The sequence below is a fragment of the Carettochelys insculpta genome, chromosome 7 (genome assembly GCF_033958435.1).
Source record: "Carettochelys insculpta isolate YL-2023 chromosome 7, ASM3395843v1, whole genome shotgun sequence".
Taxonomy (NCBI): Eukaryota; Metazoa; Chordata; order Testudines; family Carettochelyidae; genus Carettochelys; species Carettochelys insculpta.
In genome coordinates this window covers 11925945-11953099 of record NC_134143.1, presented here as the reverse complement: position 1 = coordinate 11953099, position 27155 = coordinate 11925945, and positions in this window count along the sequence as shown.

The following is a 27155-nucleotide window of genomic DNA, read 5'->3' as shown; positions in this document are numbered from 1 at the left end:
TTTGAAAAAAAATACCTGCAGGGTTAATTTAACAGCCATTTAATACTAATATGATACAAGGTGACTAATGATCTCCAGGGCATGAAAAACAAGAAGCAGAGATAATTCTTAATGAAAAATTGCACGGATCAGTTCTAAAGCAGGAAATATTTACCTTCTGGTAATTTGGTTATAGTGACTTTTTCCCTATTGTCCAGAATGACTAATATACTATAGACAGTACATTTTTTCTGACTGGGTCCCAGTTAAGTATAGTGAAAGGTACTCATCATGCTATTGTTGCTGCTACATCTGGAGATGGTCTCGTTCGGAAACTCAGGCAAATCAGAAATCAGCTTGCTCAAATAACTGTTTACTGCAAAAATATGTATCGAGGAATTTATGATACACTGATGTTTCAGCAATAAGCTGGCTGACACCAGATTGCATATCAGAGAGGTTACAAACAGAATTGGAACCGCAATTCAGGGCTTCAGAAATCTGCCACATACTGTTTTATTATCTGGGACTACATTTAAGGTTTCAGATCTCAGCAACAGTGGCAGTAATGTTTTTCCAACTCTTCTCTCCTGCAGCTCTGGTGTCTCCCCCAACCTCCTTTCAAAAGCAGGATTCTGAAGAAGGTTGAAATATCTTGTCAACATTCTACACGTGAGAACACCGTTAAGATTTCTCATATAATTCTGTCCAATTGCCCTTACTTAATTTCCATGTTAGTCAATTTGTGCAGGTACTCTGAGTAGTCATTTGAGACAACTTTTGATGCATCTTCTAAGTGGTGGGAGAAGCTCAGTACAAATCAAATACAGTAGAAGCCTGTGTTTCATTACTCCATTTTAAACTTATATAACTAGCTATCATGTGGTTTTCAAACTTAATTTTCTTAGATATTGCCGCAACATTTCTTTTTTCTTTTATAGGAGTGTAACATGGCTCATCAGAGTAACTTTAATGAAATGGTACAATGTTCAGCTAATGCCGCATGTATAATAATTTACATTAAGTCTTTTTGCTAAATACATATTGTTCCCATCAGTGAACAAACAGCCTATCCGAATGTCCAGATAATTTGTTTTAACAACATGTTACTGTTCCGGGGTAATGCAACAAAGCAGGCAATCACAGATGAGTGAGCAATATGCCAATAAAATTGAAAGAAATAAATTAGTATCATGGTAACACATGTGTCTTCACAATTAATAAATTCCACTCCATCAGCCCATGATTTAATTATGCATTATGTATAGCAGTACCATGAATCATTCATATATTCTGTTAACTAAATTGTTAGATACGAAGCATGTGATGCAAATATTTACATAAAAACCTCATGAAGCGTAGGAGATAAAACATTCTGAAGTTTATTTTCAGTTTCCAGCATTTTAAAAAGTTGCATTTAATGCAAGGGGGAAGACAGTTTTCTCTGAATGAGAATGATTGTTTCGGTTGTAAGGAAGCAAGATGTTGACCGACACTAGTAATTATGACCTTAACTATACATGTGCTACTGAGTGATTCCATATCACGGCCTTTTGAAGGCATGTCTCCAACGTCTAGTCGAAGTCTTTGTTGTGATTCGCTTCTGCACTTCTCTTCTAGAAGAGCCCCACTGGTATCTTTGCCCATCAGTGGATGATCAACACAAAGCAGATTAAAATAGCTTCCCTACATGTTAGCCGGTGGCCGGGTAATGTGCGGTGAGGTACTGCCCTGGGTCCTAAACAACCCAGTTTTTTACTGTTAGAGCAGGGAGCTCCTAGCACTCTCACCCACGGCCAGGCTGTAGTAACCAAACCGCTAAAGTTCTTTTGTTGTGTCAGCTGTGTTGTAGTGACAAAAGGATAACAGGGTCAGGCTTGGATCTTAACTGGTTACAAGTTTATTAAGCTACAGTTATAAGCGTGTGGTTACAAAAGGCTATTGTCTACTTCTTATATGCTAGCAAAGTACAGGTGTTAACAAGTTACGTTACAATCCAATACAAAGATATCTGTTACCATCTAACACAATGATATCTTGACACAACGACGTCTAGTTACAGAGCTCTAATTCTTTAGCTGTGCACAAAAAAGAACGGAGACCTAGCATGGGTATATCTCACCCTCTCTGCGTCTCTCGATACCAGCGTACCCAAGCCGGATCGGTCACTCAATTCTGCGGAAAGACGAATACGAGGTTGGGCGTCCCCAGTTGTGGACCTTGGGAGGCAATCACCTGACCCGACCAGCAGGTAGTTGGTGGAGATGCACTCAAAGTTAGAGTTCTGCTGGGCCCACCTCTTATACCCCTTAGGTTACGTATTCTCTGTCTTATCTATGGTGCCAGATCATACTGGTCTGTCTTTTGTGACGCCAATTTGTTACAAGGGCAATTCTTACTTAATTTGCACTTGTAAGACAGGAGATAAGCAATTTGAGAGTACAAGACATTCTTTTTGCAGGGGCGGGAACTTCCCCTTCTGGGATGGTTGTGTGGTCATCAAATTCATCAATGCCAGCTGGGGTGATTTCCTGAGGGTCCCCCCCCACCCTTGTTGACAGTTTGGCCTGCTAGCCTTTTATCTGTACTTTCTGTTTCTCAGGGTCACGATGAGTTAGCACTTCTGGGCCTCAATGAGGGCATCAAAGACTGTGCTGTCAGCAGCCGTTTCCATGCCCTGTGTGCTTCGCAGTGGGGCGGGGGGGCAGCGAGCAAGCTGGCTTGTAAGGGGGAGACTTTGTCTGGCTACACTACATTTCCATTGAACCCTCAAATCTTCTGTCCCCCAGGATTATCCCTCCTGTCCCTCAAGAGTAATGTCACTATGCCTATGTCTCCTATCTCCAGTCTGATAGGCCCCGGGATTCAGATTTAATGATTCTTGAAGAGGAGAAACGCCACAGTCTACAACGGAATCCAAACACTCTGTGGCAGACAGTACTTTGTGACTTCAGCTTTGGAGTTCCAACAGGTACAATACTCTATCAGCCCTTCCTCTGAAGCATACACATTAGTCTTTGTGCCTTATTCTTTATTGTATTAGATCTAATGAACCGAGGGAATCTCCTTTAGCAGGGCTTGTGCCAAAGACCATTGCAGCCTTCCAACTGACCTCCAAGTGTTTTGGCCCAGAGCTAGTGAATGCATTGAAGCCAATAGGGATACCTCTGGTTCTACCAGAAGCTTTCCTGCACCACTGAAGTCAGTGGGAATTTTGTAATGGGTCAATTACAGCAGGGCCAAGAGCTTTTGCTGCAGTCTATAACAAGGGCAAAAATCCCTTTGGCTTCAGGAATTTTTCTAGAGTACTTATAACTGGTTTTAGGCCTGGACGATAAAACACTCTGGAGATGTAGGATGAATATATAATGTCCCAGAATGCTCTCATAGCAAAAGCCAGTACCTACAATGTACCTACTGGATGTGTGTTAGTAAGGGATGAACATCAAATAGTCCAGAGAGTCCATTCAGATGATAAACCTATGGATGGTTCTAGATGCTTATTGTAAAGTGTATCCATACTTATCTGTTTGCTTTGGAAAACTAACTGGAAATCTCAAAAGAAAGTGCTCCCACAAAATCACTTTGTGATCTTCGGTTGGTTTGGAGTAACGTCTCAGTCATTGGAGGTTAACAGATTCTTGAGATCTGGAAAAAACAAACAGTACACCTTCCCCACACTGGCCAGATTGGCCTGGGCATAGAAAAGCACCAACTGGGCAGGAATTTTCAACCATGCCATGGCTTCCCATATTGGTAGACTCCTCCCTTAGGGCCAGCACTCTTCACTTGCACTGATGAAATGTCCCAGCATACTGGGCTTCACAGACATGATATTTTCCTGCCACGCCAGAGCTCCCAGGATGTTATGAGGAACCAGATAAAGGTGTCATTTAGAAAGGATACCTTTGATTTTACTAGTCTATAGAAAAGTCCTGTGTGGTATCTCTGTATTTAATAAGAATTAGCATTGCCAAATTTGTGGCTGTAGCAGCAACCCTCTTCCTGAACAGTGACAACAATGTCACTTTTCAATCAAGATGACTGCCTTAAACCCACTCAATTGTGCCCTGTTCAAATGAGTTTCACACTTTATACATGGTAAGAAGGGTTTCTTATGGACTTTCTGACACCTGGATGAACAGAGGAGAAGAAAGGTTTACATTAGCATCACCGCCTAACAAAGCCCAATTCTGGTTATTACTTTTAACTAGTTGTGCAGCTATAAAATAGTGATGCTGCCAAACCATTGAGTACCTCAATTGTAAAATACTGCAATGAGCTCATGGAGCCACAAAAATCTCCTAATCAAAAAGTTTTTTAATAAACCATTTTTGCATTCCGGGGGAGAATCTTACCACTTCCCTAGCCCCCCCCAAAAGGCCCCAAACCATAATGCCTCATCCCCATCACCATGAACACTGGGGAGATTCAAAAGCCAAACCTAGATACAAGTCTGAGTCTCAATGCTCAAGAGTCAGGTAAAATCCAGATACCCTTGAGAACATCACACCCTTGATTATCCAAACTCCCTCTTTGCTGAAATGAGGTCCTGGCCCTTTCACCCACTAATGGCTCCATTGAGAATGACCATGGTTATGTGAATCCGTCATTATCTGAACATACTGAATATCCCCTATGATGACGAAAGAATTGATGTTATAACTTAGGCAATACTAAAATGCAGAGTAGAGTTAGAATGACAGAGAAGTATTTCCTGGATATTGTTATGTTAAAGAACTCAAGCATAGTGTTTTCAAAGGTACCTTGGGATATGGGTACACAGCAGCCTTATTTTTCAAATAAGCTATTCTAGAATACAATAAAAATGCATTTCAAAGTAGCACTCAGCTCTTTCGAAATACAGCACCTACACAAATAGAGCCTATTTCGAAACAGAGCTATTGGATGCACAATGGCTTATTTTGAAATAGGCTCTATTCCCTGTCTTAACAGCCCCTATTTTGAAATAGCTATTTCAAAATTGACACTATTCCTTGTGCAATGAGGTTTCAAACTAAGCCAGCTGCTCTACTGAAATTATTTTGAAATAGTAGTTGCATTGTGTAGTCGCTGGGATAGTTATTTCAAAATAACCATTCTGTGTAGACATATCCTTGTCCATCCAGTTTGCATTGATTTTGACAGGAAGAGGGATGTGAACAGATGTAAGGTTGAAGGCAAGAATGATACCAAAAAAATTATAATATTTTCAGGGCCAAGTTTCATCCTCAGAGACATGAATGCACTTCCTATTGACTTCACTGGAAATTGGAAAGCTGCATTCAAGGACTGAATTTGGCTGTGACTGAGTTTCATTTGCTGATCTTTAGCTATGTGTATAGAAGCACTGAGAAGTTTATTACCCTACCACTGTGTTCTTCACTGAGTTGCAAAGTAAAATCCACAGACTGCAGTGAATCGCTGCTCATGTAATTTTACTCAGCACATCCTGGTTTAGAAAAGTATGCCAGATATTTATGCAGGTCACTGACTCTAACATTTGCAATCTTCAGAATATCCTAGTAAAACATCCCTTATGGCATACAATCTTCTCTTATGTAAGTTAGGTGTTTTACATGTGAAAAGCAATGTCTGACCTACTTTATAAAAACCTATGAGGAACAAACACTGGGTACGTGCTCCTGTCCAAGAGAAATGTGAGCTCTGATGAACAATGTTTCAAATCAGTGGTGTCCAACTTGTAGTCTAGGAGCCAAAAGCATTCTTCAGGACTCTCAGCTGAAACCTTTGATGGCAAAACATTTTGTGTGTTCACGCACTGAAAATTTGCACCTTGACCCATGCTCTGGGAATTTTAAACTGAAGGGTTCGAATCTGCTCCCTGGCAACCAGTCAAAGATAGAGGACATTGCAGCAGCCACCTAGCAGCAGCTCTGCTCGGATCCCTGAACAATGCTCCTTTCCTTGCAACAGCCACTCAGCAGCTCCACCATTGGCTGCCTCTGACATTCAATGCAGAGGTGGAAGGAAAGAGTAGCTCTGGCTACTCCACTGCCTGCTTCCATGTTTGGCTGGTACACCTGCAGGATGGGAACCTGACTGGCTCTCCTGGAGCCCAAGAGGCAACTAGGAAAGGATGGTCTCTCTTCCCCATCAACTGATGACCACAGAAGATCCTGAGGCAAGAAAAGCTGCAAACTAGACACCACTTACAGCTTCCTGATTCTCTGCCCTAGCCTACCGCTGCTGCTCTAAGGAGTTCACACCATCTATAAACCTCCTTCTCTGTACTTTATGCCAGCTGAGGACAGCTGGAGCTAGAACAGTGGCCAATCCATAGAACTGGTGTGGATTTCATATTACGCCCCCCAATCAGATAAAGGAACTGAAATTTTGAACAAAGGGTCTTTGGAAGAGACAACCTGTGAGTTAAGGTGTCATACAAAGCAGAGAAGGAAGTGTTGGACTGCCAGCAGCAGCAAAAGTAAGGGGGCAACCCATCTTACCCAGCCTCAGTGCTTGAGAGGCAAAGGAGAGTGGAGATACCTTATTTCAGTGGAAACCTACTTTAACTGGCAATGGAAGACTACGGTTAGGTAAGACAATATCCATGTAGGTTTTTGGTTTTTTTTATCCACATCTCTCCACTTGTGATTTCCTTTGGGACAAATAAATCATACACGGTGACAGAAAACAGACTCTTTTTTTAAATCAGTTTAGGTTCCCAGAGAGAATAGTACAGCATGGACCCAATCCAGATGGACCTTCCGGTCAACAGGGAATGTGGTAGTCTGGCCAGTCCACTCTAAAAGCAGGGGAGACTTCCTCCGCTCTGAGTGATGTACAGGTGCAGGTCTTTTACCTCGAAGTACCCAGCAAGAGACTGACATGAAGGTCACAGGTTTGAGCCTAAGCACCCAACACAGGGCTTCTCAGACTCTGGTAGTGACACTATAGGTGACTCACCTGCCAACAAGCTTATCTAGATGCATCTCAGGCTCCTTTCTTCTAGTTTCTGTTGTGCTTCAAGAAAGGCATTAAAGGAACAAGGACAATATTTTAATCAGATGATCCTGGCATGTTGTGATGACTCAGATCTAAATAGCCAAGAAAATCTGTTTCAGCACAAGACCTAGGACAGGCTCGGAATTCCACAGCTGGCAAACCCTTTGGGGCAACAAGGAATAGCCTGAAAATCATGGCTTTACAAAGCCAGCCAGACTTTTTCCCACTCCTCTCGATGCCAGGGATCTTCACACACCTCCAGCCCCTTCATGGGCAATACAGCATTTTAAGATAAAGAACTGGTAAAAAATGTGCTCAAGTGGTAGTAGGTATACAGTTAGGAAAATTCAAATAAAGAAAATCTTTCCCTGCTTGACAGAATTTTGCTGTCACTGGGCCTTAATGTCATTGCATTTGTTCGTGTAACAATTTTAACAGTGCTGTAATTATCATTCGCGATTACTTCTTCCCATGCAGGAAAGCTACAGTATGTGAATTTCTTGCTGGAGGGTGTGTTGTATTACACATACACAATATAAAACATATGCAATACACGTTGGCACATAATATACTTGGGGGACGGGTACTGAAAATGAAAAATCTGGATTTAAGATCTTTCTTGGTGGCCAATTAAGGCAAGACTAGCTGATGCAGGATCCATGCTTAAAGACACACAACAAGAGGCTCTTAAATTATTGCGAAAGATTGGGTTTTAGTCCTCTGCAGTCTACTGGGATCCTACAGTATGCATCAGCTGGGGCCACAGTTAGTCTGTGGTTGTTCAGTGGTGGAGGATCAGTGAGTTAGAAACTTTTCTGAGAAAGAGGTTAAAACCCCTCACCATTCTTAATTCAAACTTAAGCTAATGGTACAACCTGGGTTAGAGAAATTCTGCACAGCTACTCCAGCGATAATAAAGAAAGCATGTGCATTAGTTGAATCTCTCCATCATTTTTCTAACAATGCCACCTCTATTGGAAAAGCATTAATGCACCAAGAGACTGCAATATTGTTATGGAAATTGAGCGCTTTTTTGTGCCGGTACTCAGTACTGGCATCTCAGCAGTTCCGGCCATGGGACTGGCTGGAAGTGGGGTGGGGTGCAGAGAAGCCAGCTGAGTACTGGCTCCTCTTTTTTATTTTTTTATTTATTTATGTTTATGAAACAAAACAAAAAAAAAGACGCTGGAAATTATACTAGGAAGGTACTAAAATTCTAATGCAATTAATTTTGCAATAAAACACATGGTATAAATACACTTATGATCTGGGCTGGGTCATCCTGCAATCTTAATCTTATCCAAAATATTTATCTTAATACAGACATTTGTAAACTTTGCAAAGTTTCACTGCTGTGCACTCAGGCAGGCAGGGTTTTCTTTTCCCCTCCCCAGACCAGTTGAAAGATTTGCTAGATGAATCTTAAGGGAAATGGCTGTCGTCGTACTAGTTCACTAACACGGGATCTTTGGATTCCCAGCATGCCTTGAAGCAAGAGAGTGATATGTCTTAGCTTATTAAAGAAATGAAAATGAAGGGGGAAAAAAAACTTGACAATTTACTGGCTGGACTCAGCCTACGTGTATTATGCCAGTCTGCTCTAGGAAATCATTTAGTAAAAGGCTGATTCAAGTTTCTGAACTAGTCTGATTCCATAAAATATTAAAAAACAATCATCAAAAGGGAACACGTCACTGTGAACATGCTTTGCCCATAAAGAAGTGTTCTACGGTAAAGTGACCCTACATTAATGGTGCATCCTTAGTCAGTTCCTTTCCCATCACTGCCTGCCTTCGGAGTTTTCAAAGTGCAGCCTGGTTTGCAAAACCCAGTGTCTCACTGGCCTCCGTACAACATGGAGGAGGAGAAGGAGGGCAAAGACAGTGACCTGGCAAAGTTTGCCAAAACCACTTAACTGTTTCAGCTGATGAGCACTACAAAGACTACCAAAAGACTTCAGTTGGACTGAAACATGTTAGGGGGACCCGGCAACACCATGGCAAATTAAATTTACCTTGCAGAAACATGAGTTAATGCATACCGGCAAAAACAGTCTAAACGTCTCGTGTACGTTCATGGGCTCCAGACCAGAAGGGCTCACTGAGGGACAACAGCTTAGGTCCCATCTTGGATAGGTCAGATGCTGTTCAGGAACTGTGCTTAAAAAAACAAAAATGCAGCAAACAGGAGTCTTGCGTGCATCAAACCAGGCAGAGAGAGCAATGTGAAATACACAGAAGAGACATTTGAACCAACTGTCATTAACCATGCAGCAGAGGCTGGGATTAGAATGACGACAGTAGGATTTACATATAAGAAGAGGTTGCAAAAAGGACAGTCATGGTACTTAGTTTGTGAACTAGTCACACTGTTCCCACCCGTGGCACACAGGGAATAATGCCTCGGTGGGCAATAAGTGGCCTGCAGAACTGACACCGTTTAACCCAGGTTAGCCCCTGGTGGGCTGCCACATGCTTTATTGACCTAAGCATCCACAGGTACGACCACTCCCAGCTCCTAGTGGGTGCGGTTTCCTGTTCCTGGCCAACGAGGGAGGCGGGTAGCAATGATGTGGCCTGCGCCACTTCCCACAGCTCCCAGTGGCTGGTAACGGCAAACTGCACCCAGCAGGAAGTGTGAGGGGCCATACCTGAAGATGCTCAGGTCAATAAAGTGTCTGGACGTGAACCCTGGGTCCAGCCTGCCAGACACTTACTGGTGTAATGGAAGATGCCCTGAGCTCACTTGCACACCTATATGGTGAGAGCGGAGCCTCTTCACAGCCCTGGCACAGCTCCTCACATTGGAGGACTGTTCCTTCTTTGTGCCCCAATGGGCATTAGTTACTGCCTAGGGGACCAGAGAAGAGGTGGGGTGATGGAATGAAAGGGAGGTCATGGAGGACCACAGTCTCACCCCCATCCACACTGGCTAGCAGAACATTCCCCGAAGTAGTACAGCAGGTATGAGGTCCATGGGCTAGCTCTCCCCCTGGTGTTTCCCTAGGGCACAACTACACCCTCAGCGGGACTTTGTTTAAGAGAATATTCAATATTTGGCAGATCAGATGTGACACGGAAGCGGTCACAACTACTGGTGTCACTACAGAGCCCTGGGGTGTGCACATTTATGCATCAGGTTATTATAGGCTGCTGGATCTGCAACAACATGAGCTTGAAAGAAACTGGTACAATTAATGAACAGATGTATGTTCTGCTCAGGTGTGTGTTGGGCAGGATTCTGGTATGCCTGGGAAACGAGTGAATTGGGTCAATACTGAAGCCGTGTCTTGGAATTATGGCTAGCAAAACAATCCGGTGTCCTTATTTACAATGCAGGGATTGTCAAACACACTAAATAACTTGTTTTTCACCCACTGGGAAGTGAAAACATTTCTGGGATATGGGTCATGACATATGGGGCAGTCACATGGTTGAGTGGAGAAGGCACCACAGTAGGTACTATTCCTGGCTATGATGTTCATTTAGGGAAGTGATTTCACTTCTCTGTGCCTCTGCCTGCACTCCACACTGCATCTGTTGTAGCTTGTGAGCTCTTCAAAACAAAGACTGGCTCTCACTTCATGATCACACAGTACTTAACACCCGGGACCCAGTCTTCAAACATAACAGCTAGAGAAAAATAACTGCAGGTACCACCTCACCCACAATGCAATGTACCATGACTCTCTTCTGTGGGCAAGTCATGCCATTTATCTGGCACTTTCACAAGTGCTAAGTTGAGTTACAAAAACTTGTAGGATGGAGAGTTCAAAAGAAGATGACCAAGTTTCCTGGTTTTGCCAGGGACAAGAATTTGGCTAAGTGAAGGAGGGCTTAACAGGATGTAATTTAGTCTAGTCTATTAACAGCTCAATAAGTTATGGTAGGAAAGGTTCACTAATGAAGATAATGATAGATAATGTAATGATGATTATTAAACTGACAAATTCTTTTGATATAGAGTGAAATCTATGACTAGAAACAGATTTCAGATATGTCAATTAGTTCAGTGTTAAAGATTTCCAATGTGTTCAGAAATGAAAAGTGATTAAAATTATTCCAAGTAGTACACAGGGAACTGGTTAGTTAAATGGGGTAAGGTCCTATGGCACAGTACTCAGCACCCAGATACCAGCCATATGAGAACCAAGCCTACCACTCTCTGGATGAAAGGTCACCAGCACCCTAACATCCAAGCATGGCTGTCTCTTTTATAATTCATCTACAGTGACAGCTCCACTAATTGGATCAGGTTACGGTGCTTGCACAATGTAGGTCACGATACTTCCCATGACACCGACACAAATCTGCAGATGTTTAAGCGAATTCACACTGCAGCCATTCCTTTTGTAGCAGGACTTCCACAGAATAGAATCCCAGCCCTAGACCAGCTCTTCCTATTGCAATCGCTTATCAGTGGAGAAGGTAGACTCATAGAACACTAGAACTGAAAGGGACCTCGAGAGGCCATTGAGTCCAGTTCCCTGCCCTCTCAGCAGGAACAAGCATCACAGACCATCCCTGAAAGGTGTCCTTCTAAACCACTCTTAAATATCTTCAGTGATAAAGATTCCACAACCTCCGTAGGTAACTTATTCCAGTGTTTAACCACCCTGATAGTTTGCAATTTTTTCTAATGTCCCACCTAAACCTCTCTTGCTGAAGTTTAAGCCCATTGCTCCTTGTCCTTTCCTCAGAGGCTAAGGAGAACAATTTTTCTCCCTCCTCCTCATAACCATCTTTGAGGTACTCAAAGCTGAAACCGAGGGCAAATGTACGAAAAGTCATTTGCTATGTTAGCAAATGTTAGAGGCAAAGGCTGGGCTGTCAGTTGCAATTTGATTTAACAAACTGTTTCACTGGAATTTTCATGTCTAGCAAGATTTCTCCCGCACCAAAAATAAATCAGTCCATTCAATTAGCACTAAATTACCTAGTGTTCACTTCTTCAAAGACTGGTACATTTATTTTCTATTCCAGAGAATTATGAAACTAAGAAAAAAATCCTAGTCAGCCTGATCTAACTCAGTAGCTATCTAAACCATCTCAACCCTGCCTCAGCCTAATTGCTTTATGTACTCTGAGTTAAAGATGCTTCAGAACAACCAAGAAACATGCAGAACTATCATGGGAACACAACTTATCTGATGTTTAGTATTTGTACAATACATTTCAAGTCAGTTCTTTGTTCTCTGTTCCAACTGGAAATTTGCTGTTTTATACAGGGTGAACCTCTCTAATACAGAGCTCTGTCCTCCGACATCATCTGTAATCCAGCATGATTTTAGTTAGCTGGATAACCACTTACCATGGGCAAAAGTTTCCCGTGATCCCATAAAGTTTGTTTACAGACACCACTCCTGGCTCTCAAAGTTCTGTGCTCCTATTTAGCTGTAATTTATCCTTAAATGTTTTCTAAGAGCCCAGCAAGCAGTAAAAGTGTCAGTAATGTGCTAGACAATATTGACCTCCTGTGGTCCAGCAAATTCCCTCCTCTGGCACTGGTTAGGTCCCGAGGGCACTGGATGAGAGAGGTTCAACCTGTAGTACCTTGGCTGGCAGAGCAGGTACAAGATCTCACAGCAGACTAGCTGGGAAAGGAAACAAAATCTACTGACTCCCAATTCCTCGTCCTTGCCAGCCAGTCTGCTATAAAATTATACTGGGAGCTGTTTTAAGGAGTTGGAAGGTTATTAACCAGACCTACAAGCCATGGTTCCCTCCAATTTTTTCAATTCATGGGCAGAACAAATTTTGCTATGTGCACCAAAGAATATGGGGATGTGCACCACCAGCAGAAACATATGCATCCGGAAGTGGGTGCTGTGAGCACTTTGCGAATCAGCTGGGCCACACCTGAACCTCTGCTGGGCAGCTGCCCAAGTGCTCAGCTTACAGGGAGCACTGTTGCAAGGTCACTCAAGCTGAGAGCTTGGCCTTCAAGAACTGTGCATACAACTAATCCTCACAGATATAGCACTGAGCAAGTTAAAGTACAATTAACTCAACGTTAGAGATGGGGAAACTGAGGCAGAAACAAACATCTACATTTTCACACGTTGATTCTGGGCACCTCAGTTCTGGGTGTCTGCTAAGAATGGCAGTAAAGAGCTGCATGCAGGAAGCCACTTGCAATGCACAATAAGAATATGACTACACAGCACAGTTATTTCAAAATAGCAGCTGCTATTTCGAAATAACTATGTAAGCGTCTACACAATGCAATCGCTACTTTGAAAGAATTTCAAAATAGCAGATGCCTTATTCCCAAACTGATAAACCTCAACATACCAGGAATAGCATCCATTTCAAAGCAGGCATTTTGAAATAGGGGCTGTTGAGACAGGGAATAGAGTCTACTTTGAAATAAGCCATAGTATGTCCAATGGCTCTATTTCAAAATTATGTGTAGATGTTATTTCGAAATAGTTTGGCGCTATTTTGAAATTGTGTGTGTGTGTGTGTGTATAGCTACACTATTTTAGAGTAAAATATTCCAGAATACCTCTTCTGGAATAGCTTATTCGGGAATAACACTGCTGTGTAGACGTAGCCTAAGAAGCAACTTTACTGGTTCTACAGAACCCAGGAATAGTGTTCCATACTCTGAGTGCCACCTACTGGCATTTTAGCTATTATCCCATTACAAAACTCACAATGGAAACTAGGTGATGAAGTCCCATAGGTGGTTTTGAAAACCCCAGCCTATATGCAAAGGATGATCAATTTGCTTCATTGTTGTCTAAACTCTAGCTGTTAGAACCATATAACAGGGAAACAAGCTTAGTAAAACCCAGCGATGCATGCAGATATAAAATATATGATCAAAAACAGAATTCTAGAAATGACCAGGGGAGCCCATGTTTATTCCATCAAATAACTTCCATAGCAATGTTCACTTACAGCACAAAGGATGATAAGTTTCTTGCTGGCTGCACCACATATTCTCCCAGACAAACCTGGTGCAGTCATCTTTTGTCACCTGCGCCAATAAAAATCTTGTGTTCAGAACCTGGACTAACGATTCTGATGGTGAGGCACAAGGCAGAGCAAGAGTAACACCTCTCACACAGCTCTTTTCTCAAAGTGCTTTACCAACTATGTCAATATTATCATCCCCATTTCACAGATGGGGAAAAAGAAAGTAATATTATCCCCAGTTCACAAATGGGAAACCGAGACACTTGGACACTGGAGCGACTTGCCCAGGATCAAAGGACTTTTTTGGCAGGCCCAAGAAATTAACTCAGACCTCCTGACTACCGCAGCCACAAGATCATCCCTCCTCGCATGTTAGCTCAAGTCAGTCAAGTAGCTGAATCCTACAATGCTGTAACCTAATCCAGTGTTTCTTAAACTATTTTCCGTGGAACACTGGTGTTCCGTAAACAACTTGCAGGTGGGCTGCAAGCGTCTGACACTTGTCTGATATTGTATGCGGATGGTGTACACTTTCTGTTCATAAAACCAGACAGAATGTTACTTCTTCCTTGCTATGATACCTGATTAAAGTGCTTCCTGTTGGTGTGTGGGTTTTCTTGTTTTCTTTTTTTGGTCTGACAATTTTTTTTCTTGAAGAAAATTTTCATAGTTATTCTGAATGGGAAAGGAAAAAAAATCATTGTTTGGAGTTCTGTGATCTCAGAAAGTTTAAGAAACAGAGCTTATCAGCTCTCTCTCATTGTAGCTCAGAACAAAACTATTTCATTCAACAGCAGGGAAACTGACTAGCTTCTCAACTGTAATGTGAATGAAGGTCGGCCAGGAGTTGTACGGATGAGCAAGCTAGTATGTGGACTTCTTTTAACAGGTTGGCTGGAAGAATGGAGGAAAACCAGGGAGGAGAGGAACTCATCGTAAATCCAATTTTGGAATTAAGATTCTCATCCAGTGGGTGGAAAGTAGGGAGAAACAGAGGACCCATCTGAAAGGCTGTCTTCTAAAGCCAGTTCTAGACTAGGAGGCAAATCGATTTGAGATATGCAAATCCAGCTATGAGAACTGCGTAGCTGGACTCAACTTATCTAAAAACTGATTTTTGCCATTATCCACAGAGCAGGAGGTCGATGGGAGAAACTCACCTATCGACTTCCCTTTCTCTTCACGACTACCACAAGTACCGGGTTTGATGGTGGTGCCACCATAGTTTGATTTAGCACATCCTCACTGGGGCAATAAATTGAACTCCAAAAGATTAGCAGTCGGCACGTCGATCTTCCCATAAGTGTAGATATACCCTAAATCATCTCCCTATTTCTATTCCCTATTCTTCTCCAGCAACTGACAGGACCTTCAATGAAGAAGCACCTGAGTACTTAATAACAGAGAATTAACGATCTGACAACAGGCAAGGTACTTGCTCAGGCATTAGTAAGGAAACAGAGTGACATCTTACATGAAAAGCTTCTTGGATGCCATTTAAACTTGTCAAATTGCAGAAAATAGAGCAGCAAATTGATAAAATCAGGATTATTCATTATGTGAACGAATGTCTAATTTTCCTAAATTGCATCCATTTTCCAGGAGCTAAAACAAGAGAAGTTCTCTGCCTGAAATACTAATGAAAAGAAATGATCCTGGACAGTGGAAAGGTCCTGGTGCTGCCAGTTAGCCCATTCTTGATGATACAGACACCCAGGGGGTCAACTATAGCGGTGGCTCATGGACTTCTGTGGGTCTGCAGGCTACGGTTACCTCTGTTCAATACTTTTTAGGGGTCCACAAATGAAAAAAGGTTGAAAACCACTTAACTGACGTGACCCCATCTTGCTCTCCTACGTATCCCCTGTAACCCAATGTCTTGCCATCCTTCAATTTTCAAGCCATTGGACTGGTGCTTTGAATTCTTCAGCTTCACATTGAGGGCCTGTTAGCTGCCAAACACAGCATCGTGAGTACCTTAGCCATGCATCACGGTATCAACATAAGCTGTGATGTCACATAGCCTCAGTGAGTGCCCAATGGTGGGCTCGCAGCTCTCTGCCTGGCTGACGCCGAAACCACCAAATGGCTCGGCACATCGTCCGTGTGCTGGCAGCTGCTCCGCTACCAGGACGGGTGGCAAGATCCTCATTTCCTTTGCTCCAAGCCCCAGCATATTGACTGCAGAGGAGGGGCAGTGACCAGAAGTCCTCAGATGCATGCACTGCAGGCCAAGTTCACTAGTAACTGAGGAGGAGTTCAGTCCATGGGCTTCTGGTGGGGATGGGGGGAAGAAATGGGAGAACTGTGTTGCTTACATTCTGTAATGTTGCTTAGAGTGAGCAGGAGCCATTTTGGGAAGGGGAAGTCCCGCAAGCTCCTCTGTAGTGGGGAACAGAGCAGCTTAGCAGGAAGGACAGAGCAGTACTCTACCCTTGAAGGGCTGACATCAGGACTCAGGGCTGGTAACCTGACCACGTGGGGAAAAGGGAGCCACCTGATGCAAGCAGGACGACGACAGTGGCAGAGCAACCTGATCGCACAGTGATTCCATGGCAACCGACATAGGCAAATCAAGCATTCGAAGAATGTTGGGCCATAGGTAAAACCATATCAAACCTACTGAAGGACTACCCAGTTGGGAGGATAACTTGGAGAGACAGCACGGCTGACAGGAACAAAACAGAAACCTTGGGACAAAACCAAACTGAGGGTCTCCCCTTTAAGTGAACCAACATAACCAAACAATTCTGTTTTTAAAAATCACGTCTGTAGCCCATTGTTGCCAGTTTTTATGCTGGTCCCGCCAGCCATTGTTACCACTCACTGTGGCAGTAAATTCGGGCAACAGCACAAGGGGGTTACTTTGTTTTCTTCTTGGGGGTGGGGGCGGGGGAAGGGGAGCACAGCGAAAGAATGCTAATTAATTCTATGTCCAATCCACCCAATGCATAGCAGCCAGTATATCAGGCATCCCTCGAATAGAGCGGCCCTGTCTGCAGATATGAACAGCCATTATGCTGACCTTTCATTCCCTGCCAGATAGCCAGACTACTGGCAGTGCTTAGATTCTACGGGGGGGAAGGGTGATTACATGAATATCCGGAAAGAACTGATTAGATCTATTACTGGAGATGCAATAATGGGGAATGCTGAAGGAAAGGGAGTCCAGCCCCCCCACTAGCATGCACAAAATGACCTTGACCTCCACTGGGAAGCCATCAGGAGTGGGATTAAGCCTTCACTCATTCTGCAAAATGGCAGTCTGTAGTCCACTGCAGAATAATCCAATGGAAACAGCACAGTTTGCTTTCGTGTGTGGCTTTGTCTGTGGAAGGGGAGTAATCTGGCCCAATAAAAGAAAACTAAAGCAGGACAAGGACATCTGCTGGTCTATCAAGAGTCTTAAAGCAAGAGGCAGAAACTCCATTACTTGAAAACACTTAAAAAAATATTAGACAAGCACTAGTAACAATGTACAGGTTGAACCTCTCTAATACAACATCATGCATAATCCGGCATGATTTTAGTTAGCTGGATGACCACTTAGCATGAGAGTGGCCAAGTGCCCTGTAAAATTTGTTTACAGCCAGCAATCCTGGCTCTCAGCATTCTGTGTTGTTATTTAGCTGTGATTTAACCCTAAATGTCTTGTAAGAGCCCAGTAAGATGTGGAAACGTTCATAATGTGCTAGACAATATTGGCCTCCTGTAGTTCAGCAAATTCTCACCAGAGTAGAGAGTTTCAACCTGTACTAGGGATCAGTCCTGCACCAGGCCCTGTGAGACAGGCAGAGTGACACAAGAAACCTTTTACACCTCTGACAAGCAACATAATGGTGAAGTATGAACTGGATCTAAACAACTTATTCAGTTGTAATAATCTAGGACATGCTCTGTAGGTCATGAAAGCTGTACTTTTACAGTCAACTTGGTGCAGACCCAGTCCTTTTCAAAGAAAGGATTTCTCCTTCCCAGAGCACCTCCATGTGCAGAGATGTCAGAAAGATGGTCAGAATATTTCATGCAGGCAAACTGAGATTTTAGCAGCAGATTATTAAGACCTCACCATGTCATTGTTAACAGTTCAGTATTAGACCTGCAGCTGGTGTAAATCAGCATTCATCCACATCAGCTACAAACATGGCCCCAAGGCTTCTTGCATCAGATTACAGCCTTCGTTCTTATTGAATCAGAACTCAGATACACAACAGAAACAGATCCCACAATTCTCAGAAGATTTCAGAATCTCACTCTAGCCTCTGCTTTCCAGAAGCTGGGGATGGGCAATGCTCACCTGTTCTGTTCATTCCTTCTGGAGCAGCTAGTGTTGGCCAAAGTTGGAAGACAGGATACTGGGTTAGAACCACCTTTGGTCTGACCTAGTACAGCTGCTCCTACATTCACATCTCAGATACCACAGTGAAAAAAGATAATCACTGGAGATCATTCCAAATAGGAAAAGGAGTCTCTCTCTTGAAAAGTGAGAGCAAACACCACTCACATTCAGGAGACCACACCAAAATTTTGCTGTTCCGCTTCCTGTTAATATATTTATATGTACTGGTCATGTCTGGAAAGTTGCCAGTTGCTTCAGTTAGGGCCAAACTTGAAGCTCACTGAAGTCAATGGATTTTGGCTCAGGCCCACAATGCTTTAGACAGTTGAATAATTCTACTGAATATTTGCAACACTCTAGTATTCACTCTAGATTGACATCAACATCTCAGCAATTCATAATTTTTTCATATTGAAAACTCCAGCTTAACATCGATTGTTTCTTTGACAACTCATCCCTCCCGTGCACAACACCCGTGATGACTGGAGCAATTGCTTACATGGAAAAGTCATAGCTGTGAATTCTTTGATGCACTGTAGCCCCCTCTGAGATGCTGTAGCAATACCAAGTGACCAGCAAGTTTTCAGCTGACCACCGGCACACAATCACTCCATTATTTAAAGGAAAACTATATGCTTCTAAGAGTGGCAACTGTGTAGGACGGACAAAGTATCCTCTCTGACCTTTAGAAGTGTAATTTCCACGGGAGAAAGTGCTCCCTTATTCATTAACATCAGAGTGTCACTAATGGTCCACCAGGTATCAAGTAGCAGGGTTGGGTTGTTGTTTTCTTTTCCCCCTCAAGAATCTGGCATATTAGTCACTAGCAGAGCTTTCAGATGAGTGCAGCAGTCAGCTGAATAGCTTTTTCAACAAATGACATGTCAAAGCCGTGACACAAAAATACTTGCAGCTTATCAATCACTCACTCACCATCAAGTTCAAGGGCTCATCTTTGCAGAGATGGATTTGATCTGCACTGCAGTTAGGGAATTCTAAATACACAGCTTCGGAGGGAAAATGAATGTAAGTAAAGTGGTCAGCCAAAGTAGCACATCAAAGTCATAATTCCATGTGTACAGTAACTCGGCAAGGCAACTGCTGGAAATTCAGGCATTAGTTGCACAGAACAAAAGCAAAGTGGCATATGCCAAAGATCCAGCCACAAGCTAGTATGGACAGTCCTCAGAGTACAATGAATGACATTTAAGAAACACGCCCCCCCAGAGGTTAGAAATTGTTTCATTTATCCAGGTTGTATGGGGTGTCCAGGGAGGGGTAGCACCTCTGGTGTGGGGACTTGTTGTGTCTCTTCAGGGCAGTTTGTGCACCTTTGGTCCCCACCTGGCACCCAGCTCTCACCTGTGGCTCCAAGAAACTGTACCATGCAGCAGCCACACCCCAATAAACCGCTTTGACAGGTGGGCTAAACCAGGTGAGGGTAGCCAGCAGGCCTGAAACCTGCAGTGAGACAGGGAATTGCCTATCCCAACATGCAAAGTGGGCCCCGGTGGATTGGCCAGATGAGATCAACAGCAAGATCCAATGACCAGGAAGGCGGGTCTGCAACGCTGTGTGGAGAGCGAAGGGCATGACATGGCACCAAAGACGGTATGGCCCTCCACTGCAGCCTAGGAAGTCCCAGCTGTGACAACTTTTCATACCACTGGAACCAGGCTGCTGAGGTCGAGAGAGTGGAATTGCCCCATGCAACAGCTTTTCCACTTTAAACATTCTCCAACACAGGTTCTTTGCACATTCTCATGACTTCTGTCTACCTCAAAGTCCTGCAGCAATGGCGGAGGGGCAAAACGTCAGGTGGAGGTGACCACTGGTAGTTATAGTTCCAAACCTGCATATAGGCGGCCTGTAGACTTTGGTTGCTCGACTCTGACCCCAGGACGACAGAGGAATTCAGCAGCATCCCAGGCGACTGAGCAGACCTTTTTAGGAACAGCACTGCTCACCCTCAAAATTAGGAAGGGGACTAGAAAAGGTGTCCCAAAAATTGCTTGTCCCAACCAAAATGGCCAGCATGCTGCAGCTGGCAGTTTTACCCTCTCAGCAGTCGAAAAACAGTGAAAAGAAAGATGATATTTGCAGCATGGAACATTCGCACCCTCTTGGACAGGGAGAATGCCATGAGGCCTGAGAGAAGAACGGCCCTCGTAGCAAGAGAACTGGCACGTCATAACATTGACATTGAGGCCCTGAGCGAGACCAGACTGGCAGAGGAAGGATCCATATGTGAACCAAAAGGGAGGTTACACCTTCTTCTGGAAAGGCAGGCCAGAAAATGAAGACAGTATCCATGGAGTGGGGCTTGACATCAAGACATCACTTCTACACCAGCTTCCTGACCTACCAACTTGCATTAGTGAGCGTCTGTCTGATCAAGCTCCGCCTCCCCCTCAACACCTCTCACCACGTTTCAGTCATCAGTGCTTATGCCCCCACACTGACTAGCAGCGACGAAGCAAAAGAAAGTTTTATGAGCAACTTGACCATCTTGTGAAAGCAACTCCTCCTAGTGACAAGCTTCTCCTCTTGGGTGATTTCAACACAAGGGTCAGCAAGGACTCTAGGACCTGGAAAGGGGTGCTGGGGCATCATGGCGTTGGTAACATGAATGCCAATGGCCTCCTTCTGCTGAGCTTGTGTGCAGAAAACGGCCTGACGATTACCAACACTCTTCAGGCAAGCCGATAAATAGAAGACCATATGGATGCACCCGAGATCAAAACAGTGGCACCTGATTATGTCATCAGTCGCAGGAGGGATATTCAAGATATTAAGATCACTAGGGCCATGCAGGGAGCAGAGTGCTGGACTGATCATAGACTCGTCGGATCAGTCCTTATGCTGCATATCACACCAGTGCACCCCCAAGAAGCTCAAGGTTGTCAGACCCTCCTTCAACATCAGGAAGCTGCAACATACGGGTCATCATGAGAAATTCGCAGCCTGCCTTGATGAAGTGCTGATGTCCCATGGACCTCTGACTAGAGACCCAACACAAAAGTGGGACCAGTTCAAAACCCTAGTGACAGAGTCAGCCAAGTCAACACTAGGACTGAAAGAGGGAATTCACCAAGACTGGTTTGGTGAAAATGACGAAGCCATCATGAAGATCTTAGAGGAAAAGCAGACCACATTTCTGCTATGGCAAAACAATCAGTCCTCAATCTCCAAACGTGATCGTTTCAAACACCTTCAGAGCCAGGTGCAAACGGCACTTCGCAAAATGCAAGATGAGTGGTGGGAGAGTAAAGCTGATGAAGCCCAATAATATGCTGACACCAAGAACTCCAAGATGTTCTTCAGTGCTATCAAAGCTATATACGGACCTTCAAAGCCAAGTACTACAGCTCTCCTGTCTGCAGACGGCATGACCCTTATGAGGGAGAAGAACAGCATCAACAATAGGTGGAGAGAGCACTTCAGCAACCTTCTCAACAGACGCTCCCTTTTTGATCCTGTGGCCCTAGACCAGATCCCTCAGAAACCCACAATAGACAGTCTTGACCTGCCCCCTACAATGGATGAGGTCAAAAAGGCAATCGGCCAGACCAGCTCTGGCAAAGCCCCTGGGATGGACGGTATCTGTGCCGAAATTTTCAAAGTGGCAGGACCAGTGTCACTTGAAGACTTTCACAACATCTTGATCAGCATCTGGGAAGAAGACAACCTGCCCAAAGACTTTCAGGATGCCACAATCATCTTGCTCTTCAGGAGCAAGGGCACCAAAGCTGACTGTGGAAATTACCGGGGCATCTCCCTTCTCTGTACTGCTGGGAAGATCTTGGATTGTGCCATCCTCAACTGTCTGATCACCAGCATGTCAGAGGTGAACCTATCAGAGGCACAGTGTGGTTTTTGCCCAGGCGACAGCGCCATTGACTTGATCTTGCTGTTCGTCAGGTCCAGGAAAAGTGCATAGAGCAGCACTTGGATCTGTACGCTGTCTTTATAGACCTGACCAAGGCGTCTGACACTGTCAGAGAAGCCCTGTGGATTATCCTGTCAAAACTTGGCTGCCTGAGAAGATTCATTAACCTCATACGCCTGTTCCACGATGACATGACTGGCTTTGTTACTTCAAATGGCGAGTCCTCAGATCCATTTGAGATATCCAATGGTGTGAAGCAAGGGTGTGTGCCAGCCCCAATGTTATTCAACCTCTTTTTCACATGCATCCTCAGCCACGCAGTTAGCAACCTGGACCATGGAGTCTACATAAAATACAGACTTGATGGGTCACTTTTCGACCTTCGTCGTCTGAATGCTAAAACCAAGGTGCTTGTGAGGCTCATCCTCCAGGGTCTGCTGTTCTCCCCACTTCAATCTTTATTGAAGGAACAGAGTTAAAAACAGTACAGGAGTTCAAGTACCCTGGCAGTGTGATAGCCAAAGATGGCTCCCTTGACAAAGAAATCAATGCCAAAATCTGCCAGGCCAGCTGGGCACTAGAATATCTGAGAGCCCGAGTGTTGAATCAGCACGATATCCAACAATCCACTAAACTGGAAGTGTACAAGGCTGTGGTCCTGACCAGTCTCCTGTATGGCTGTGAAACCTGGATCCTGTACAGAAAACATAAAACTGCTGTAGCGCTTCCACACATGCAGCCTGAGGTCAATTCTGCACATTCAATGGCAGGACAGAGTTATGAACCTGGAAGTCCTGGACAGAGCAGGAACCACAAGCATCAAAGCCATGACCCTCAAAGCCCAGCTTCGCTGGACAGGGCACGTCATACAAATGGAGGAGTCAAGAATCCCTAAGCAATTCCTCTACCGTGAACTCTCCCAGAGCAGAAGGAATCAAGGTAGGCCTCACAAGACGTATAAAGACTGCAGGAAGGCCAACATTGCTCATACTGGTTTAAAACCAGATCAGCTAGAGCAGCATGCAAAAGACCAAACAGGCTGGTGTGCTCTCGTATGACACACGTATGACAACTTTGAAGAGCAGCGATGCATACACCTCATTGATGCTCATGCGAGGAAGAAAGCAACAGCAGCAGCATCACTAGCAAAGCCAGGATAATTCCCTTGCCCCCACTGTGAACGCCTATGCCGTTCAAAGCTTGGACTTCTCAGCCACATGCTAGTGCAAGCTCAAAACGTCATCGTGAGACACAACAGACTAGCGTGTGCATGTGCGTGTGTTTTATCAACAGAGAGGAGACAAATTCCTCTCTTGTTTCCAGCATCCAAGTTATTTGTTTCACACGGCTGTCAAAGAAATATGCTTTGCATATGGGGTTCCCTAGCAGCTCATTGTTTTCTCCAGCAAATTCCTTTCAGGCTGAAGCTATGAACAAAGTTAGCCAGCCTGTTTTGAGGTATTCAAGTGAAAGCATGCTTCACAGCATTTTACATGTGAGCTGACCAGGAATGTTTTACCCAGATAACTCAGAAAACAGCCATGGTGCTCAGGTGCTGGAAGCTGAGCCAGGCCATGGAAGGCTTAGAGTTTACTAAATTCAATAAAAGTGGAGTGCTGAATTTCTTTACACCCCTTTGGTGATTCCAGTACTAATGAAAAGGAACAGTAAACATAAAAGCTTAGTAGTGTCAGTTACAGCCCTGCTGTGATTCAAGGGACTCAAACTCCACAAGCCAAATTGTTTGGGACTTCTATTTTTTGTCTCATCTTTTTAACCTCACCATTGAGCAAAGGGAAAAAACTGAGCAGATGTTCCCCCCGCCTCAGGCCACAGCCAGAGCACTGCAATGAGTACCTCCTCCTTTACATGTGAAACACAGATCGGTTGAATGCAATAGGAAAAAAAAAAAAAAAAGACACTATAGAATTTGATATGATGGTCCAAAAAACACCTATGGAAAACCTATTAAACGCTATGTAATCTCTTTGAAGTCAACAGTTTCACCCCGATTACCTTCTAGCTGATTTCTCCATGGGCTGGAGGGATGGGGAGGAGGAGCAACATGTTCTTTGTTGTAATATTTGCTGTATGTGAAAGGGGCTTTGGAAGAACTGGTTTTGAACTTGATGACCAATACACAAAAAGCAAAATTGGTGGCTTTCGCCCACAATAAACAGGCTGAAGTGATCCACTAAATTTGCCAGCAGTCGTTTGGGCCAATGATTCATTTATCATTTAAAGTGCCTGTCAGGAGAAATGCACCTACAGCTGGTCATCTAAGGCACATCTGCAAAACCTCCATTTTCTCACCACACTACTTGATGTTTGCACACGTATGATGGTGGCACATGACCAGTAAACAGAAGATGTTTACCCTGTGCAGAGACTGGTAAGAACATGTGGCACCAAGTTACCAACCAGAAATCTATACAAGAAATAGAAGAAATATGGAGATACAGATCTCATAGAACTGGGAGGGACCTTGGGAGGTCATCAAGTCCAGTCCCCTGCTCTCTTGGCAGGACCAAGCAGCATTATTTTTAAAAAAAATCTATTTGTCCCCGATTCCTAAACAGCCCCCTTGAAGGTTGAACTTACAACCTTGGGTTAAGCACACCAGTGCTCAAGCCCCACTGAGCTACCCCTCCCGCTGCTCCTTCTGGGGAATGAAGGGCAATATATATTTTAAATTAAGTGATGGGTGGAGTGGGGGGAGAATCAGGATTCCTTGGCTTCTCCTCCTTTGTAATCTGCTTTGTATCTCTCCAGAGGGTTTCCCTGTTTTTGAACCTTTGCTCCCCCATACAAGAAATGCAGAAATCAAAATGCTGCCCACTCTGTTTGCTTAAATGGACTTACCCTGCCTGGGTGGACCCCTGAAATCCTGTGAATGCTCCCAGCCTTGCAAACTGTTTATTGTACCATCTGTCTGACCTGAGAAGGGTTGGCTGCAGACCAAATCTGAAAATGCCGCTGCTGCCGCCCCCCCCAGCCACCCTACCATATGGAAATGTGATGAAAATGAAATAAAATTTTTTTCTCAAAACTTTCCACTAAGAATTACAACTTTACAGGAGAAAAATCCAAATCTAAAATATTTTGGCTGAAAACAGATGTAATTAGATATGAAGTGCTCCACCAGGTTGCTTCACTGGAGTTATAGTTTGGTTGTCTTATGCTCCTATTTCCCACCTTCAGCCCAGGCTTACTGTTGGGACTACACACTATGGCCTTTTTTCTTGGGAAGAAGGGGCATGCATCTTGACAGATGGACCAGGAATGTTTAGTGTTTCTTTAGAGAGGAAGTCCTGCTGGGAAGCCACAAAGAAGAATGGAAGCAGCACCCAGATGTGGTCTCCTCATTCCAAAATGATACACTGGCAACAGAAAAGGTTTAAAAAAATGGCAACTAAAATGATTAGGGGTTTGGAACGGGTCCCATATGAGGACAGATTAAAGAGACTAGGTCTTTTCAGCTTTGAAAAGAGGAGACTAAGGGGGGATATGGCAGAGGCATATAAATGTATGAGTGGTACGGAGAAAGTGAACAAGGAAAAATTATTTATTTGTTCCCAGAATATCAGAACTAGAGGACACCAAATGAAATTAATGGGCAGCACGTTTAAAACAAATAAAAGGAAGTTCTTCTTCACACAACACACAGTCAACCTGTGGAACTTCTTGCCAGAGGAGGCTGTGATTGCTAGGACTATAATAGGGTTTTTAAAAAGAGTTAGATAAATTCCTGGAGCTTTGGTCCATTAATGGTTATTAGCCAGGATGGGTAAGGAATGGTGTCCCTAGCCCATTTGTCAGAAGCTGGAGATGGATGGCAGAAGAGAGATCGCTTAATTGTTACGTGGTCAGCCCACTCCCTCCGAAGCACCTGGTATTGGCCACTGTTGGCAGACAGGATATTGGGCTGGATGGACTTTTGGTCTGACCCAGTATGGCCGTCCTTATGTTCTAGGAGCTCAAACTACAACTCCTAGAAGGCACCATGGCAGCACTTCAGAATCTGAATATGTTGGTTTTCAGAAAAAAACAGATTTCTTCCCCTAGCCCTTGTGAGTTCTAGTTCCCCTCATATCAAAACCTCTCCTCCTGTATCAGTCAAGGAGGTTTTTTTCAGAAGACTAAACAGTCTCCTTTCCTATTTACACATTTTGCCTTATGCGGAGACACTGGGGGACCAGCTCACAATTAACTGATTTGTTACAAGGTATATTTTCAATAATATTTAAGACCTCTCACATGTTACCCCCTATTTTTAGCTCTTCTTACTACATCTGCTATCAGGTATCAAAGCCAGTCAGGGAATTTCATCGAGAATTCAACCAAGAACTGTTTTGGAACCAGTGTGCAAAGCCCTTAGGTTATTGATTCCTATAGATTTTAACAGGCCATTAAAAAGTCTGAGCTGATGAACTCGGTTAAAACAGTCCTTCAATTTAGTACCACTCATTCATTACCTTGTGTGTTCTTAATGGCCACATTAGGTTAGGTATTCCTCTCAGTTCAGCGTTTTCAGTTCACCCCCTTTCACGCACCAGGCAGTTCTGTACTGCCTTTGTTCAGTCAGAAGCCACACTCATGAAATCACTGCAGTCTTCAAACAGATTCCAAGTAAACCAGAAGCCGCTTAACTCAAGGTGACCAGATGTCCCGTTTGCCCATTTTTATCTCCTCCCAGCAGCAGTGGTGGGGCCTGCTGCTGACCAGACCCCATCCTTGCCAGCTTCCTGTTCACCAGCGGTGAGGTCCGATGGCCAGCTATGGCAGTGGGGGTTCAAAGCTGGTCATAGGGCAAAGCTGCAGCACATGGGCTGGCCATTCCCCTTGCTGATTCAGCAGCGCAGCCTCTGCTGCGTGCCAGGTCTCAGCCAGCAGGGCTCCACTCCATCTTATTTCCATCTGGAACCATCTGCACCCCTTCCCAGCAATCCTGTGGCCTCCCGCATGCATCACTGCCTTGGAAGCATGCAGCTCCTGATACCAGGAAAGGTCGGTCTGTCTTGAAGGCCAAGTCAGATAAAAAAGGAGGGGAACACTG